The following is a 21,497-nucleotide window of genomic DNA, read 5'->3' as shown; positions in this document are numbered from 1 at the left end:
CAAGACAAATTTTTTAGATGCATGCCATAGATTTCTTAATTAAGTTCAAATACATAGTTGTAATAACCAATAAAATATATATAATAAAAAAATTATATTTTTCAAAAACAATCCATTTAATACAACAATATGTTTGAATTTAATTAAAAAAATTCATATAATTCACCTAAAATTAGTGATAACATTTTATAAGTGATATCCTTTCTACAATGTATAACATATATCAATTAAGCAATTATGATATAGGAAACACCATGTATTATAACATACACGACAGTTATAAGGTTATGTTGGGAATAGTAAACAAAGTAATAAATGAAGAACAAGGATAACACAAAAGAATAGACAGAAATAGATAACTTGGAGGCACATAATTGCTATCTCTAGACAATATTCCCCCCCCCCCCTCCCACACTTGTTGCTAAAGGGTTATCGCAAATTTGTCCTCAAGATACAACCAAGTTGTTGGGTTCTACAGATAGTAATTCTGGAGAATAACTACAGGATTTCTTGTGTTTCTCTCTATTTATACTCATATGGTTATATTTCATCAAAAGGCACGTATGAAAAGTTAAAATATTTCATAAAACCATTTAGAAGGCTTGAAACCTCTTCAAACTTTCTACACTCACCAGAAAATTTTGCAGTAAATTCAGTTTTACGAGTTTCAATTGATCAAGAGTTCCTTTCAATTGATCGATTGCTCTTTTCGATAGATTGAACAGAAATCGAGCATCAATCAAAACAAGCAGAGACTACAAGATAGATTTTCTTACCATTTCAATCAATTGAATAAAAGTTTCAACCGATCGAAAATACTAAATTTCGAACTTTTACTTAGAAAATTCTAGAACTTAAATTTTCACTTTATCGACTTTATAAAACAACACTTTCCAAACTTAAACATCATTATTATAATCTATCCATGTATATACCTATATATACAACAAGTTATGCATGGATTAGCTCAACATGTCATAGGTCTTTTTTTTTTTTTTTTAAGGTACTTGGATTGAGGAAACATTATATATTATTGAGAGTTTTGTTGCTCATGATGCATTGTGTTTATATTTGTTTAAATAAAATTTTCATAATATATAAAAAGAGTCCTTTTAATAGATACCTTTAGAGCATTTTTTAAAAAGTTTTGATATTGAGAATATAAAAAGCTTTTAAGAAAGTCCTTTTTTTTCTTAAAAAAGTTTAGAAAAACATTTCTTAAATTCTATAATTTTAAAATATCCGTCAATTTTTCCCTAAATAAAAAAACAATAATTTACGTCATTACTTTAAACTGTATAATTTAATAAGATTATACTTTTAGGATCTTCTAGAGATGTTAGAAGAATATTCATTAAAAAAAAAAAAAGATGTTAGAAGAATAAAAATTCAAAGTTCTTAATTTTATCCCTCATCTTATGTACCAATCCTATAGAAAGCAATGTTGCCGGAATATTAAATACTATTCTTACTTTGTTTTTCTTTTTTCTTTTTTCTTAATGGTGGGATCGTGGAAATATTCCAACCGGATTTTCAAAAGTGTTTAAGTTTACCTCCATTACTTTTTTAACTGGACATTTTCTTTTGTTTTAAATATAAAATGACAAGTGGTAGTGGTTTTAATCTCCACTTTTTATTTAATTAATGGATGACGTGACATCTCTCATTAAAACAAAAGAAAATTCTAGTTAAAAAACTAGAAATAAGCCTAACCCTTCCAAAAGGTATTGAACATGCTGTCCTGCATTCCGTAGACTTTTTGAGTCATAGCTGGATAGCAGGACACAGAAGTAAGGTTTGATGTTTGAACTTTGAAGTTTTAACCATAAATATGAATTAAGCCACAAAAATATGTCATTATACAGTGCTTTTCTTTGATTTATACAAAGTTTTGTCGTGCTAAAATTTTGTCCTCTCATCTATGGAAGCGTTGTATTTGTAGGTTCACGTTACAATTTAATTAATTTGTTGTGAAATATGCTATATTAATCTTAGCAAAATATTTAGAACCCTTAACACAAGCTTTTATGGCTAAGTTTCTTTTAACACTAAACTAATCTAATGTATTCTAAGAGTAAATGGCTTAGCAAATTTCCAAACAAACATACTACACTATACAAGTCATGGCAATATAGCAATGTAAAGGAAATAAAGAGAAAAGCATGCAAACCACACTAAACACCAAAAAGTGTTTAGAAAGAGGAAAACTCAAGCCTCGCGTGTAAAAACCTCTCCCTTAATCACCTGTCGGAAGTTGCAATACATGGATGACTATAAACCCTCCAAATCTATATCTTCCTGTATACTTGAGCATTCCAAACTCCAGCTAGCAACCAACTTCACGATTCATTTCTTCACCTAACTTCTCGAAGTCATCACCGTTGAGCCACCAATGGAAAGCCACCAGAGAATTTGGATTTTGGCTTATGGCTTCTCAAGTTTCCAATGCCATTCACTCACTCACTAGTTTTGTGTATGGGTGAGAGAATGGTGGTTACGAAATCTCAATCAAAGCTTTGAAAGATATGGAAATGAGAGAATCGGAGTTATAGTTTTTCTCAAGGAAAAAAGGCTCTCTCTTATGGCATTCTACCCCAATTAGCATAAGAACCCAGGAACCAGTACATATCAACAATAAAGAAAAATAACAATACAAATTGTTAGTGTATATTATGTTAATGGGCTTTAGGCCCAGTTAGGTTACTTGTATAGTACACTTTACTTGTACCGCACACATATGCCTCCTATATAAAGGCTCTGATGTATATTCTTTTATTCAAGAAATACAATACAATCACTCTGTATTTCTAACATGGTATCAGAGCCACTGCTCTGACCTTTTCTTAGCAGTCTTGTCTTCATTAGTGTGACTTTCTTTTTAACAACGCTTCCGCCATCAAACTGCCGCCGCAGCCTCTCGCCGTTGAACCTCCGACGTCATCCAGCCGTCGTCCTTGGGTTCCGGACCTGCAGCCGCCGTCGTTAAGGAGTTTCACACTGCACAGACCACTGCTCTTTACACCGCCGCTGCAATTATTGCTCCGATTACGTTTTTGAAGGCACCACCGAGATCGTCCAGCGCCGATCTACACAATCGCGGAAGCCTCGTCCCCATCGGAGACTGCACGCGCCCCCACGCGCCTCTCAAAGTTGCTGTTCCGCCGATCACGCGCCACACGCGCCACCACGCGCCGCAGCTTCTTTTCACGCGCCTCCACGCGCCTCCACGCACATCAACAGCCTCGCTGACGTCATTGCTGACGTCAGCCCTAACAGCTTGCTGACGTCACTGCTTGCGTCATCCGCTGACGTCACCTGCTGAATCTGGATTTGACCGTTGACTTCCAGGTTGACCGTTGACTTTTACTGGCTGTTGACCGTTGACTGTTGACTTTTCCAGGGTTGACTTTTTGAGTCCAGGTTCTCCTTACCCAGTTTTTTGCATAGATTTCATTTTTGCTGTCTGTTTTTGCATATTGTGTCTCTAAATGGATAAAAAGGATATTTTTGTTCCTCGCCCCATCAATACTGTATTAGAGGGGAATAAAAATTACTTATCTTGGTCTCAAGCTATGCGCAGTTTTCTTAAGGGTCGCATGCTCTGGCATTATTGTACTGGTGCAATCCCTATTCCTGTCAAGGGAGCAAGTGAAGAAGATGTTGTTTTTCTTGGTCGCATGATTGAATGGGATAGTCATAACCACATGATCCTCACATGGATTCGGAACACTTCCATTCCCTCTATTTCCAATCTGTTGGGCAGCTTTGATGATGCAAAATCTACATGGGATATGTTGGCCAAAAGGTACTCCACTACTCATGGATCCATGAAATATCAATTAGTGGTTGAATTGCATCAACTCAGGCAAGAACCAGGGCAATCCATCAATGACTATTATGATCAGCTTCGCTACATTTGGGACCAAATTGACCTTTCTGATCCAACTTGGGCATGCTCAAAGGATGCTCAGCAATATGCTTCCATCAGAGATGAATTTCGCCTCTATGAATTCCTGATGTCACTTCACAAGGACTTTGAGCCCATTCGAGGTCAGCTTCTAAATCGCAGTCCTGCTCCCTCTCTTGATACTGCTGTGAATGAGTTAGTTAGAGAAGAAGCTCGTCTTGCAACCCTTCAAGCCCAGAATAAGCTCAATGTTTTGGATATTACTCCATCTACTCCACTCATAGAGCAACCTCAGCAATCAAGTGATTCCTCTGGCTCTAACAATCGTCGCAAGCAGACCAACAAAAAGGTCTGCAACTATTGCAAGCGTTCTTGCCACACCATTGAGACTTGTTACCGTCGCAACAAATCTACTTCTGTTGTTGCTAATACTGAGCCTACTCCGCCAATGGCTTCCACTTCAGCTGAGTCCCAGTCTTCTGGATCCACTATCAACCTCTCCCCCACTGAACTACAGGAGATCATAGCTCAGGCTGTTCGTATGGCTGGTAATGCATCTCTTTCCACTGCCCTATCTGTTCTACCCGGTAAGTCTCAAACTTGGCTTTTTGATTCTGCCTACTGCAATCACATGACACCTCACTCGTCCTTATTCTCCAAACTTGACCCTGCACCACATCCTCTAAATATTCATATAGCTGATGGTTCCACCATGCATGGAAATAGTTTAGGTTTTGTTTCAACCTCTAACCTTTCTGTTCCTGGAGTCTTCCATGTACCTGACCTATCCTATAATTTGTGCTCTGTGGGACAATTAGCTGAACTAGGTTATCGCCTTATTTTTGACTATTCTGGGTGTATTGTGCAGGATCCAAGGACGGGGCAGGAGCTTGGGACTGGTCCTAGAGTTGGGCGTATGTTTCCCGTGGACAATCTTCATCTTCCACCTGTTGCTCCTGTTTCTGTTGCTGCTGCAGCTGCTGCAGTTTCTTCCCTTCCTTTTCTTGCACTTTGGCATTCTCGTCTTGGTCATGCACCATCTTCTCGGGTACAACAGTTAGCGTCTAGGGGTCTGTTGGGTTCTGTGTCTAAAGAAAATTTTGATTGTACTTCATGTCAGTTAGGAAAACAGCCAGCTTTGCCTTTTAATAACAGTGAATCCATTTCTAATAGTATTTTTGAGTTAATTCATTCTGATGTTTGGGGACCTTCTCCTGTTGCTAGTATTGGTGGATCTCGATATTTTGTTGTTTTTATTGATGATTATTCTCGTTATAGTTGGATTTTTCCTATGAAATCTCGTTCTGAAATTTTACCAATATATAGCAATTTTGCAAAAATGGTTGAAACACAATTCTCCAAACGTATCAAAATTCTTCGATCTGACAATGCTCTTGAATATACTCAATATGCGTTTCAAGCTCTGTTACATTCCTATGGCACTGTACATCATCTAACTTGTCCAGGTACCTCTCAGCAAAATGGTCGAGCCGAAAGAAAACTTCGTCATATTCTTGACACTGTTCGTGCTCTTCTTCTTTCTGCCAAAGTTCCTGCCCCATTTTGGGGTGAAGCTGCTCTTCATGTTGTTCATGCAATTAATCGCATTTCAAGTGCTGTCATCCATAATCAAACTCCGTATGAACGTCTTTTTGGGTCACCCCCTGACTATCATCACCTTCGCTCATTTGGATCTGCTTGTTTTGTTCTTCTTCAGCCTCATGAGCACAACAAACTTGAGCCTCGATCTAGACTTTGTTGTTTCCTTGGTTATGGCGAAACTCAAAAGGGGTATAGGTGTTATGATCCTGTCTCTCATCGTCTTCGTGTTTCTCGTAATGTTGTCTTTTGGGAACACCGATTGTTTGTTGAACTCTCTCACTTTCGTTCCTCCTTGACTAACTCCTCTGTTTTAAAAATCTTTCCAGATGAGTCTCTTGTTCCTTCTACAAATACTTTTGATCCTTCTTTGGACTTCTCTCCAGATATTTTTGATGCTTCTCCTAGACAGGTTGAAGATGAACAGGTTGATGACGAGCTACCCCACCTTGAGCCTGGGTCCCCTACTCCTGCTCTGCCTGAAGATCCTCCACAAGACATTCCACCTCGCCACTCAACCCGGGTAAGGTCCATTCCTCCACATTTACTTGACTATCATTGTTACACTGCCCTTGCTACACTTCACGAGCCTCAAACCTATCGTGAGGCCTCTACTGACCCTTTATGGCAGATTGCAATGAAAGAGAAACTTGATGCATTAACCAAAAACCATACTTGGGATCTGGTTACTCTTCCTCCTGGACAGTCTCTGGTTGGTTGTAAGTGGATCTATAAGATCAAGACTCGCTCTGATGGATCCGTTGAGCGCTACAAGGCTCGTCTTGTTGCCAAAGGTTTTACACAAGAGTATGGGATTGATTATGAAGAGACTTTTGCTCCAGTTGCTCGTATCTCATCTGTTCGTGCTCTCTTAGCTGTTGCTGCTGCTAGTAAATGGGATCTTTTTCAGATGGATGTTAAAAATGCCTTCCTTAATGGGGATCTGAGTGAAGAAGTCTATATGCAACCTCCTCCTGGTCTCTCTGTTGAATCAAACAAGGTTTGTCATCTTCGACGTGCGCTTTATGGTCTTAAACAAGCCCCTCGAGCTTGGTTTGCCAAGTTCAGCTCCACTATCTTTCGCTTGGGTTACACTGCCAGTCCGTATGATTCTGCATTATTTCTTCGTCGTACTGATAAAGGCACTATTTTGCTTCTTCTATATGTGGATGATATGATCATAACTGGTGATGACCTCAGTGGCATTCAAGAACTCAAGGATTTTCTCAGTCAGCAGTTTGAGATGAAAGATCTTGGACATCTCAGCTATTTCTTGGGTCTTGAAATTACTCATTCCACAAATGGTCTTTATATTACTCAAGCTAAGTATGCTTCTGACCTGTTGTCTCAAGCTGGACTTACTGACAGCAAGACTGTTCACACTCCAGTTGAACTTAATGCGCATCTGACACCCTCGGGGGGAAAACCATTGTCTAATCCTTCTCTTTACAGACGATTGGTTGGCAGCTTAGTTTATCTCACAGTTACTCGTCCAGACATCTCCTATGCTGTTCATCAGGTGAGCCAGTATTTGTCTGCTCCACGATCAACTCACTATGCTGCTGTTTTGCGCATTCTTCGATACCTGAAGGGTACCCTTTTTCATGGCCTTTTCTACTCAGCTCAGTCTCCTCTTGTACTCCGTGCATTCTCTGATGCTGATTGGGCAGGAGATCCTACTGATCGCAGGTCCACTACAGGTTATTGCTTTCTCCTTGGTTCTTCTTTGATTTCTTGGCGAAGTAAGAAACAAACTTTTGTGGCCCGCTCAAGTACTGAAGCAGAATATCGTGCCCTTGCTGATACCACATCTGAGCTCCTTTGGCTACGATGGCTTCTTAAGGATTTGGGTGTTTCCACCTCCTCTGCTACTCCCCTTTATTGTGACAACCAGAGTGCCATTCATATTGCTCACAATGATGTCTTTCATGAACGGACTAAACACATCGAGATTGATTGTCACTTTATCCGTTATCATCTTGTCCATGGTGCTCTTAAGCTCTTCTCTGTCTCCTCCAAAGATCAACTTGCAGATATCTTCACCAAGTCACTTCCTAAGAGACGCACTCGTGATTTAGTTGACAACCTCAAGTTGGTCTCACATCCACCTTGAGTTTGAGGGGGGCTGTTAGTGTATATTATGTTAATGGGCTTTAGGCCCAGTTAGGTTACTTGTATAGTACACTTTACTTGTACCGCACACATATGCCTCCTATATAAAGGCTCTGATGTATATTCTTTTATTCAAGAAATACAATACAATCACTCTGTATTTCTAACACAAATAACTTTTGTTACTAAATAAAGCCAACACTACAAACATGACTTCTCATGTTGAATCATTAAGGTTGCAATTGGCATTGGCTAAAAAATATAGCTTTTTATTATTATTTACTATTTAGCTTATTTTTTCTACTATTCATGATTCACATTACACTTTTTGATACTATTCTTAATTATCATTGTACTATTTTAGCTAGTTTTTAACTTTGTTTAGATTACTTTCAATAAATAGTTTTCAGTTTCAGCTAAATAAGTTGTTCCAAAATAAACTCTAAGACTTATAGTGACTTTTCTGCGGGTTAATGAATTATGCCAAAAGATTCCAGTGTCGAACTTACAAAGAACTTGTTTTTTCTCAAAATTGTTTACTTCGGTTTGTCAAAAAATAATAATAATTGTTTACTTTGGTATTAAAAAATAAAAAAAGGTTTTACTTCCATTTTCCATGGACAAGATCTAATTGAAGATTTCAAATTTAACTTTCTTGTGATTGCTTACTGAAAAACATCTTCATACTATTAAAGAAATTGCATTTTTTTAAGGAATGATACACAAATTACAAATAAAATGATGATTCTTAACCTTAAAAGAGTTTTTTAGTTTTTTATTATTATTAAATGATTTTAAAAATACAGTTAAATCATATGCTTTAATTCGTACATAGGAAATCTGATTGTCATGTCAATAGGAAAATTCATTGCAATGTGGCAGTGAAGTCTGTCTTCTGCTGATGAATTTTTTGTATTATTTGATGATTTCAGGAAGCTTTCTATTGGCTACCCATGAAGAAAATTAAGCATTGATTTAGAGAAGGGAACAAGCATGATTATGCACATGCCATAAAATTAGTCTGACAAGCTAAAGACTGTGATTTTGAAACTCCACTTGCAACCTTTAAAAATTATAAAATTATGAGATTAAATTATTTACTCTTTCACTAGTAAAAAATTTTTCTTTTTCTATAGAATAAAAAAAATCCAATCAAGCATCCGTCATCAATATTGAAAAAAACATATTAAATTCATATCTCAATGCAGTGTGCATGATATTAATAAACAGATTTCATTAAATTCATATTTCACTGCATGCAATAATGCTCTTTTTATTTATTTATTTATTTATTTTTGGTTTAGTGTTATAATATTTAAAAATGATATATAAATAACCGTGTGTAATTTTTTTTTAAAGTAAAAGGTAAGGTAACGTGAAATAATATTTAAAAATGAGATTGAAATATTGTCTTAAGTTTTAGACTGAATGAAGAAAATAAAAGAAAATGCCTAAAACTAAGGAATAATAAATTACTCTTTTAACCAGTTTATATTTTTTTAATTTAAAATTATTTAACTAAAAGATAGAAGTATTTTAGAGAGTTTAAAATTTTGTGTAAGGGTATTTTAGTATGCAAAAATGTTGAAAACCAAACAGAGAATCCTCTTATATATAGTATAGATTAAGACTCTTTAATTAAAAAAGTAAACTCATATCCCTACCGATTAGTTGAGTTAAGCCAAGCCTACAATTTAGACAAAAGTGATAGTTTTTAGACCCCTTAAAACAATTGATTTAACCTAGGTAATTAGCCAAATTGCTACTTAGTACAATTAAACAAGTCTAGGTTATCACAATAACAAAGATCAAATCATGCAAAACAACGGAAAATAAATAACACAAGATATGATCACCCAGGAAACCAAACCGGTAAAAACCTGGGGAGGATTTGACCTAACTATCCTCAAGGTAAACTTTAATCCACTATCTTGAAAGAATCGAAGTTCATACAGTAAGACTTACAATCCCCCACGCTCGACTTCTTATTGCTACCAACCAGTAGAACTTACTGACACAACCACGTGCAAGCTCCAAATCCAAGGACTCCTTATTTCTTGGATTCACCACCAGATACAAGCACACCCGCTTGTGTTTTCTTTAAGCTTCAATGGCAGTAACTGAATTGATCATTAAGGTGTAGATAAATCTTCTCCTTGAAAACCCTAAGTTTGTGTAAAGGAAAGCTCCTCTAGATCTCACAAGAGATTTACACAAACCGCAATATGAGCAACACTAAAACGTGGCTAAGATTTGCCTTTTATACTTAGGAAAAATAAGAAACCCTAAAAACGTTTTAAAACACCTAGGGTTGAGTTGGAAAATTCTGCAGAAAAAAACATTCTGCCCAAGCTTCGATCGATCGAGCCTAAGCTTCTATCGATCGAGCCAAGCTGAAAGACATAATGCTTTCCTACATTAACTCGATTCCAACTTTACATAAATGCACAACTTTGAACTAGACTAAAACACTTCTAAACACATTGTTTTGATCATGGTTTGCTAACAATACAAATTAGAGTTCTAAATATATAAAATCTTAAGTCTTTAGAAGCTAACAAGCTCCTCCTATGGCAAACCGCGACAAAACACAACTAGAAGCTCAAAGTTTATAAAATAAAAAGCCCTTTACAAAAAAAATGCTCATAAAACAAATTCAATCCTAACTACTATCCATCAGTTGCAAGTGTAGACAACAGCTCAATTGAATCAACCTGTATATTTCCTGAAATACTAAACAAAATGCATAACCGCATGTGTGGAAACAATACAAGTAAACAAATTAAATTCTTTTTTTCAAACAACACACAATAAGGACATATATCAATGAATAACTCATAAATATAAATCAATAAACAGTTTAAAACAAGAAACATAAAAAGTACCAACAAAAAAATATACTAAATATACTCCCCCTAACATAAATATCCCATAAAAAACATGGCAAGAGCTAAAAAGGTAAAGTACAAAGTGAAGCACCTAGATACAATCTAAACTCCACAAGCTCCAATCAAAATAAATATACTCCCCTTGAAAGCAAAAACTTTACAAAAACTCTACAAAGTACTCTCCCCTTTTTGTGACGGAATGCCAAAGGGTAAACAAATATCCATCATCAAAAGAGAGGTGGTCTAAACTGCGCCAACTCTGTACGCAAGGCACGGATCTCATCAAGCATGTCCACCAAAATCTGTCCATGAGCTGCCTGAACGGTCAAGACATGATCCAACGTACGACGAATGTCTGAATCATCCGAAGCAGTCGGTGGAGGAACATCAGCATTAGCAGCAGCACCCGATGTCTCAGCAGCATCAGCACCCGATGTCTTAGCAACATCAGCACCTGTAGAAGAGGGAGGAGGGGGAACAGCACTAGATGATGCACCTCTAGGACGTGAAGAAGCAACTCTTAAGTGAGCAGCCCTCTGTCGAAGAAAGGTGGCACCTATGGGAGCAATAACATGCACAGGCTCACCAGACGGAAAACCATCTAAACCTAAAAAGAGCAAAATCCTATGAATGAAAATAGGATGAATAAGCGCATGCTCTACGGCAGAACTTTTATGAACCTCGTTCAAAGAACGAAGGAACAAATGAGGAAAACTGATAGACGCTCCAGAAACAAACGCATACAAAAACACACATCACTCTAGAGGGATGGTGTGGAAGTGAGAAATAGGCCACAACGAATGACACGCTATCCTAAAGAAAAGATAGGCAGTCTCGGTAAACTCAGCGGACGTGATCCGAGGATTAGAACCCCACTGGATAGATGACCCAATGATGTATGACATGACAACATTTAATGAGGGTGACTCATCATAGGGATAGTCAAGCTCCTGAACAACCGGAACCTCAAAAGTCTCAGCCACTACCCTAGGGGGAATGGTGAACTCAACACCTCGTATCCAACTCCTAACAAGGGTGTTGGAATCATAGACGTGGCAAGAGAGGTTCGAGAAGAACTCTCTAATCAGGGCGGTTGGGGATGGATGATCTATCTCTAAGAGAGGCAACCAACCTCTAGACTCAAAGTTAGCCCTAATGGCCGAATCAATCTCATTTAACACAACAGCTCGTTCAGCCCATATCTTATGCTTACTGTTCAAAGTATCAAAGGCTTCTTTGCACTTATCATTCCTAAACACCTCACTCTTAGAGGGAGACTCAGAGGAAGTGGAAGGGGTCCTATGGGCTCTAGTTTTCCTAGGCATGGTGCTAGGATAAGAACCAAAACACAAAGCAAAGGAACAAAAACACAAAAGACAAAACCAAGGGCAGACTGCAAGTTAGCACACAAAAAATATAGAATAAAAATCTATATGATGCATGAACAAATTACATGGTATGATGCATGTTCTAATGTAGTGCAATTAAGTCCAAAAAGTTCAAATTCACAAAAATTGGCTTGAACATAGAGGTATTAACACAAAAACCCCAAAATTTTGAAAACCACTTGTTCAATTAGAAAGATATTGACGAATTGATCATTAGACATGATAGAGTTCAAAAATTAATGACCAAATACATCAATTTAACAAGCCAATTTCATCAATTTAACCCAATTTGACAAAATCCCCAATTCGGAACAATTTCAAACCCTAGAATTTTCAATATTTCAAAAACCATAAAATTGATCAAATTAATCATCAAGGATCATTAATATAACCTCCTAGAACAAAAACCCAATGATCAATTTCACCAAAAAAGGTTTGAATCATCAACAACCCCAAAATATGAAAAGTGTCGAAAATACCCAATGAATATGCATGAAAAATGCATGAAATCATGAAATAAAATGCAAAAGGAAGGGCAAAAGGACTTACCGGCCTTGGAAGACAAAAACCTTGCAAAAATCTCGGAAGAAAACGACAAAAAATCTTTGGTGGAGCCTTAGCCAAGTCGGAGAGAGAGGAAAGTTTGAAAAACTTTTGAAAAAGTGGCTTTGAAAAGGACAATCTGACTTTTTAAAAGACATGTCTCATGAGTTTCGATCAATCGAAAAACAGTCTTGATTGATTAAAATAGACAGAGACTCTATCAAAACACTTTGAAAAGAGTTCGATCGAATTTCGATCGATCGAAACAGACAGAGGCTCTCTCTAACATTTTTAAAAATTTTCGATTGATCGAAAAACAGAATGGATCGATCGAAATGGGCAGAGGCTCACTAAATTTGAGGAAAAACACGGTTTTTTGAACAACAATAAGAATCAACTCAAAGCATTGAAATTTTAGAACAAAATACATGAGTATGTGATGATGTGATATTCAAAAACAAGAATTTTAAACCCAAATTCCCAAAAATAAAATTTCTTGCATTCTTCATAAATTTTCAAGTAACAAATTAATTTTGCACAAAATTCAAAGTATTTACAAAACTTGTTTGGTCAGACCATAAACACACACAATAACATGTACAAAGTTTAGCAAAGAGTAACTCGTGTAGTGTGTGCAACTAGCAAAAACTTGAGATACATGTGAAGTGATATGTGAATAGCAATCAATCACAAAGTCTACAAAATTCATCACAAAGAATTTAAAAGAGACTATCACCTAAAGAGTTATATCATATAACTCTCACATCTCCTAGATCATAAGCTTGCAATCATGTATATTTCTTGTATTTATGCCTCATAATATACATATCAATTTTAAGTCATATGAGTTTGGCATTAAGCCTAATAGTACACACCAATTTTAATTTTAAGAATTAAGCAATTTAAACCGAGGCTTCACCTTATGTTCTTCTTGTGCATGTGCTACACTTTTTTGAGCACAAAATCTTATGATATGCACTAAGGTGTTCATGATTGGCTAGTGAACAGTGGTGAGATGATTATTTATGCCTTTCTTTAAAAGTTCAAGTCCAACATTCAAAAACATGTGTCGTCAAGATTAAGACAGAGTAATAAAAAAACCATAAACATCTTTCCCACACAACATGCACTACAAAACTTCAACTAGTAAAGTGCAATAAGTAAGCTCATCAAACCTAAATAAGATACAAAAGACATGTTATATGAAAATAAATTGACCAACCTTGTTCTCAAAAACCAAGAAGAATAGTACAAATCAAAATTTGCTTCCTTTTTCTTCCTTTTTTTTTTTTTTTTTAATTAAAAAAAAAACCTAGAATGAAATGCATGAATGTTATGCAATGTAAATCCTAGAAAAAAAAAACAAAAAAAAAATAAAAAAAATAAAAACCAAAGAACAATGGTCACAAAGGGTAGAGCAATAAAGCACAAGGACCATGTCAGAAAGACTCAGTTAGTTTGAGTCTTTTGCATCCAAAACCTTTTAGATGCACCATGAGCATTGGAGTTCTTATTCACATGGGAATAATTACCAACTCTAGGATTGGAATAAAGGTTTAAAGCCTTTACAAATTCACCAATAAGTACCATAGGATCTTATGCTTGAGGTACAGGTATTTTGGTTTGTTTGCTCTGTTTGCAGCTTGCAGCTTGTAACAGTTTGGACGAATGTGTCTAGACTTTCCACAAAAGTGACAAACCCATGCAAGCTTATCATGTGTCTTGTCCTTAGATAGGATAGGCTTCTTAGACTTAGACTCTTTCAGATCAACCTTAATCTTCCTAGATGGTGAAACTTCTATGGGTTTGACAACCTCACTCACAGGGGGTTTGACAGTGTCACTCACTATCTCACTCACAGGGGGTTTGACAGTGTCACTCACTATCTCACTCACAGAAGGTTCAGAAGAAGAAGATGAAGGAACAAATTTTGTGGAATGGGGAGCAGACACAGAGATATTTTCAACATAACCTAATCCAATTTTGTCAGAAGAAGACTTTTGAACACTTAACATTTGATCAAGTTTAGAACTAGTAGATCTAGCAACAGATAAATCAAGTTCCAAATATTTAACTTTATCAAGCAAAAGCATATTCTCAGTTTTGACATTATTCAAAAGTTCATTAGCATCAAACAGTTTAACAAGCAAATTCTTCTTTTCAAGCTCAAGAGATTCAATTTTCTTCAAGCCAAGTTCAACATTCATAGCATCCTTTGCAGCAACTTTGCAAAATTTATTATAGACCTCTTGAAGATCTGCATTTTCAGAGAGTTCCCCATCAGAAGGGTTCTCTTCAACAGATATGCTCTCATCGACTACAGCAGCAGCAGTGAAAGCAATCAAATTTCCATCCTCATAACAATCAGACTCATTATCATAAACTTCACCATCACTAAGGGTTACAGCCATAACCTTACCCTTAGACTTTAAATAGGTAGGACATTCAGATTTCATATGTCCATACCCTTGACATCCAAAACACTAAGAGCTCAAAGAATTATTAGAAAATTGACCTACTTTTTCTCTAGGTTTATTATTATTGTTAACCTTAGTGGGATCATGCTTCCTAAAATTTTTAGGTTCAGTAGTGTTTGTGCCTCTTGTCTTTCTATTACTATTCCTGAGAAAGTTTCTAAAGTTCTTGGTAAGGTAAGCAATCTCTGTAGCAGAGAGCTCATCATCAAATCCACCACCTTCAACATCATCAACAAACTTAAGAGCCATTGATTTGGATTTGATAGTTTTGGATAGATCCAACTCATAAGATTGAAGAGATCCTACAAGTTCATCAACAGGGATGAAGTTCACATCCTTACTTTCAGTAATGGCAGTCACCTTGAGTCTAAAGTCTTCAGTTAAAGATCTAAGAATCTTCCTAACAATTTTAGATTGATCATAGATTTCACCCAAGTTAAAAGCAGAATTAACAATATCATTCAATTTAGCATAGAATTCATCAAAAGATTCATCATCAGACATCCTAATGCTTTCAAATTTAGAAGTCAATTGCTGCAATTTATTGATTTTGACAGCCTTTGTGCCTTCATGCATAGTCTGGAGGATATTCCAAGCAGTATGAGCAACCTCAACATTAGAGATTCTCTTAAATTCCTCCATAGAAACAGTGTTAAAGATCGTATTCATAGCCTTACTATTAAACGCAGCTGCTTCTTTTTGAAAAGTTTCCCACTCACTAACATGAGTAATGGGCTTCTCTCATCCGTATTCAATGGAGTTCCACACTCTCTCATCAATAGATTTCAGGAATGCTTTCATCCTTACTTTCCAATAAGCATAATTATTCTCATCAAAGTGAGGAGGAATAACTAGAGAGTGTCCGTGTTCCATGACAACAGAGGTCAAGGATCAGCTCAGTGATCAAAGAATCAATAATAAAAGAGCAACATACTCTGATACCAATTGATAGTTTTTAGACCCCTTAAAACAATTGATTTAACCTAGGTAATTAGCCAAGTTATTACTTAGTCCAATTAAACAAGTCTAGGTTATCACAATAACAAAGATCAAATCACGCAAAATAGCGGAAAATAAATAACACAAGATATGATCACCCAGGAAACCAAACCAGTAAAAACCTGGGGAGGATTTGACCTAGCTATCCTTAAGGTAAACTTGAATCCACTATCTTGAAAGAATCGAAATTCATACAATAAGACTTACAAGCCCCCACGCTCGACTTCTTATTGCTACCAACCAGTAGAACTTACTGACACAACCACATGCAAGCTCCGAATCCACGGACTCCTTCTTTCTTGGATTCACCACCAGATACAAGCACACCCGCTTGTGTTTTCTTTAAACTTCAATGGTAGCAACTGAATTGATCATCAAGGTGTAGATAAATCTTCTCCTTGAAAACCCTAAGTTTGTGTAAAGGAAAACTCCTCTAGATCTCACAAGAGATTTACACAAACCGCAATATGAGCAACACTAAAACGTGGCTAGGGTTTGTCTTTTATACTTAGGACAAATAAGAAACCCTAAAAACGTTTTAAAACACCTAGGGTTGAGTTGGAAAATTCTGCAGAAAAAAACATTCTGCCCGAGCTTTGATCGATCGAGCTTAAACTTCGATCGATCGAGCCAGGCTGAAAGGCATAATGCTTTCCTGCATTAACTCGATTCCAACTTTATATAAATGCACAACTTTGAACTAGACTAAAACACTTCTAGACACATTGTTTGATCATGGTTTGCCAACAATACAAATTAGAGTTCTAAATACATAAAATCCTAAATCTTTAGAACCTTGTTAGGTTCTAAATGTTTAGAACAATTGGCAAATCGTGAACACAAATTTGTCTAGATATAGATCTTAGAGTCTATAGGTATTATTAGATAATGCTCAAGGTAATTCAAGTCAAGAGTCAAGAACATACGAGTTGCAGGAAGAAGATTTCATAATCTGTTTGGTTCGATTGATCGAAAGTCGTATCTGCAGAATTTTAATTAAACTCAAACAGCAATTCAAGCCCATTAAGGATTAGGGTTTCTAATCTACTTCTCCCAGTATATAAAGGAAACCCTAAGCACGTTTTTATGTGACTTTTCAGAGAGAAAAAAGTGTACCTCTTTTGTATTTAGGGTTTTATTCCTAAAAAGCTCTCTTATGTCTTCTATCGGTATTATTCCTTGAAGAATATCAAGATCCGATATTGTAGAAGTTGCTGCCTTCTCTTGTCATCAAAGGTGTTGATGATCTAAACCTTCAAGGGTGGTCTTGGAGTCACAAACAAGAGAATTTGTGTTGCTAAACCTTTGAGTGGGATCTCAAAGTCATAAACGGGGGTGTTTGTGTTTTGCAAAGGCCAAAGAAAGAAGGAGTCCGTGGATTCGGAGCTTGCACGTGGTCATGTCAATAAGTTCTACTGGTGGGTAGCAATAAGAAGTCGAGCGTGGGAGCTTGTAAGTCTTATTGTATGAACTTCGATTCTTTCTAGTGGATTTGCTTTTTACCTTGAAGATAGTTAGATTAAATCCTCCTCAGGTTTTTTACCGGTTTGGTTTTCCTGGGTTATCATATCGTTGTGTTATTTATTTTTCCGCTGCTTTGCTTGATATGATATATTTGTGTTAACCTAGATTTGCTAATTTGACTAAGTAACAACTTGGCTAATTACCTAGGTTAATTCAATTGTGTTTTAAGGGGTCTAAAAACTAACAAAAAGTATCAACAAATGGTTAACCCCAATCCAAGTTTATCTAAAATTGATCTGTAATGCTGCAGTTGGAGAGTATTCATGTTGTATAGTAGTAGTTGCCAAAGATTTGAGAGGGAATTTGAAGTTTGCTTGTACAAAGCGATCAAGTGGGCACTGACATCCCTGCTCAAGAAAGGGTTAATGCTATTATGTAGGCTATACAATTATCTTCCAACTTGTCAACTTCTCTGTTTATCATAGAGAGTGATTCTAAAAGATACATTGAGGCCATCAAATTTGGAGCAAATCAATCATGTTAAGGCTTATTAATTTTGTAAAGTCAGTTAGGCCTGTAACTGAATCTAGCTTTGGGAGGTCTTTTAATTGGGTTCAAAAGGAAGCTAACAATGCTACTCATGTATTAAGCAAATGGTTTCTTGGAAATTTTGTATATGGTAGTTTTGATTTGGGTTTTAGCCCTCCTAGTTTTGTTGAATTAATCTTGAAGGAAGCATCTCAAGCTAGTTTGTAACCTCTGCTCTTTAATTCTTTTTATTCAGAAAAAATTACTAGTTATCTAACTATAAAAGAAAAAAAGAAAAAAGACTTCATGTACAAGTGATAGGAGAAGAAAAAGAAAAATGAAAATACCAAGAACCAACCAACCATCTCACAACCTTCTCACCTAGAGGGAAAAAATAATTCTAATAATATTAAAAGAACAAGTTTCAAAAATATTTCATAAAATATTTTCTTAGTGTACGTTGTGTGCCCAAATGAGATAACTTCTATGAGAGAAAATGTGTGAACTTTTTGTGTCTGTAGCAGAGTTGAAAAGAGAGAAAAAGCAAACCATATGCCAATCTAGAAAAGAAAAATATAGGAAAAAAATAAAGTTGAAAGAAAGGGAGTGAAGAAGAAAAAGGGGAAGGGGGACATGACATGATGGGGGGAGATAGAGAGAATAGGAGAACTAATGTCACAAAAAATTGAAATAATTCAACCATTAAAGCCTACGTCCATATTATGAAAAGCTTAAAAGATTACATTTTTCATTTACTTGGTGGATTAAATTACAAGGTTATTATAATAGTGTATTATTAGTTATGTTCAAGTTTCACTAATTGGTATAGCTTTTCTTAGTTATACATGATTTAATAACTTAGTATTTAATGAATTTTAATAGCACTTCAAAGTCAGGGTCACTCGTTCTTTGAAGAAATTATTAGGTCCATCAGGAAGACGGTTGACATGGTCCTTCCAACCAATGAGACAATGTCATTTATGCAAATATGTGAGTGAGTTTCCTAATTAGCATAAGAAATAAAAAATAAAAATTACTAGATGATGTCTTATTTGCATAAATAATGAAATTTTATTGGTTGGGAGGTTAGAGAGGACCACGTCAGTAGTCCTCTTAGTGGACCAAATAATATTTCCCTTCTTCAGTGGTTGTTGCTTTGGGTTTGGATTGGGCCCCTTACTCTATAGGGGTTGAACGTGAATATGAATAAAGCTTCTAGCGCGGACATTTCATGCAACAGTGCAATTTTTCTTTCTAACATGCTTTGGCGGTCATATGAGGAGTTCAAAACCCTTGATCTACTAGTAGCAAGCATCGCCTTCTTATCATCTTTTGCAAATTCAAAATCAAATATATTAACTCCTTCTCTTGCCTCGAACAAGAAAGAGATAGGGATTACATCTTTTTATTATACCCTACTTTATACTTACAAAATATCAAAATAATCAAAGATTAATAAGCATTTCACCTATAAAATGTTTAAATATCAAGTTTTATTTATTTATTAAATTACATAGAGAACATGATACATTATATGATAAATAAAATTTGATTGATATAAATATGTCATACATATTAAGAATAAAAAGAACATATAATACTATTGATATGGTCTTAAAAATAATAATTTGATAAACAGTTCTTAACTGATGTAACACACACCAAATTAACTTAAATATAACTTGTATATCATATGATAAAAATGAAAATAGATTAGAAGATGGATGAGAATAAAGAGATGCAAAAAAATTACATGTTTGATGTTCAACTTCAAACTTTAATGATATTCTATCTATAAATGGACCTAGTGACAATTAAGCTTAAATAGCTTAGATGTAGTTGTCACATCTTCAATAAATAGGCATCAAAATTGTAATAGGAATCTTTTTTTTTTTTTTTAAATGTGATGATGCAACAAAATGCTATATAATCATATTGTGGAAGGGGGAAGACCGAAGAAGGAAGATCATCAAATAGGTACAACCCGAGGAGCAATTGGGACCAATTATTCATCAACTCAGGCCCAATGCAATCAGGATAATCTAGATATTGAAACCAAGGAAGGTGGCCTGCCCGACGAGCCCAAGGAGCATACTCCTCAGGAGACTTTAGACAAATCACCAAGGCCATAAGACTGAAATACAAGGAAGGAAGTAGAGACGTGCAAGCAAATGAGGAGGAAGCTTCTAGATAAAGCATCCATCACCTTCACATTTAATGCATTGTACCAACTTTGCTGCTGTATCAATGGTAGAATGACCCTTGAATAGTGCCCCCCATAGCCTGCATCCTATTCTACCACCACCAGCAAAGTAACAATGGGACAAATATCCAAAGAAGAATCAACAACCATCCAAGTGAAAGGTTAGGATGCAATCCCAGTAACTATTTATAGTAAGGAAGATCCTCCTAAAAGGGGATCAGAAGGAAGAAGAGAGAGAGAGAGAGAGAGAGAGAGAGAGAGAGAGAGAGAGAGAGAGAGAGAGAGAATTATATAATTGAGACATGTATAATCCAAAGAACCATTGCTCCTCGACCAACCTAAGGAAGAACTTTAATAAGAATCCTTGTGAGAGAGAGAGAGAGAGAGATTAAGAATTATATAATCGAGACATGTATAATCCAAAGAACCATTACTCCTCGACCAACTTGAGGATGAACTTTAATAAGAATCCTTGCTTTTCTCTCTATCATTCTCTTCTTAAATTGTTGTCATATAAATTTTCCTTTCTTTAAATCACCAAGTGCAGTTATTAAGGCTCAAATGGTTGGCCTTAGTAATCCACTTCTACAAATTAATTGCATCGGGCTTGCTTTTCAGCAAATCCCCTATTTGATTGGGCTTGATTACTGGTTTTTGCCCCTTACACATATAAAAGTGATATTTTACTGATTGTAATTTATCACCTCCATGGATTGTAAAACACACACACACACACACACACACACACACAAAACATTCTTTTTCTTGCATCTCTAGCATTGTTCCTTCATCATAGAAGAAATGGTAAAACTTATTACATACTAGTGTGTATACACAAATATTAAATACACACACACACACACACACACACACACACACACACAAAACATTCTTTTTCTTGCATCTCTAGCATTGTTCCTTCATCATAGAAGAAATGGTAAAACTTATTACATACTAGTGTGTATACACACACACACACACATAAAACATTCTTTTTCTTGCATCTCTAGCATTGTTCCTTCATCATAGAAGAAATGGTAAAACTTATTACATACTAGTGTGTATACACAAATATTAAATATATACTAAAATAATAATTTTAACTCATGTTTTTAAATTTCTTAGTGTTATTACACACTTGTGTGCAACATTACCTAGAAGAAAAACTAATGGTTAAGTGACTAGAAAGTTTCAAACTAGTAGAAAGTGACAATTAGTAAACACAATTTCACCAATCACCACTTAGGAGGACACAAGTTGGTAGGTGTAGAATGAAAAGGAGGGAAAGTGCATGCCACACATGAAATTAAGGACAAACAGTGTCTCCAACATTGCTTAAGGGTGTATGTTGTGTATAATATAACTTATCTCACCCTTTTTTAAAAGTTA

Source organism: Quercus lobata, chromosome 8 (genome assembly GCF_001633185.2).
Source record: "Quercus lobata isolate SW786 chromosome 8, ValleyOak3.0 Primary Assembly, whole genome shotgun sequence".
NCBI lineage: Eukaryota > Viridiplantae > Streptophyta > Magnoliopsida > Fagales > Fagaceae > Quercus > Quercus lobata.
The sequence above is the reverse complement of the archived record's forward strand: the minus strand, read 5'-3'. Positions refer to the sequence as shown.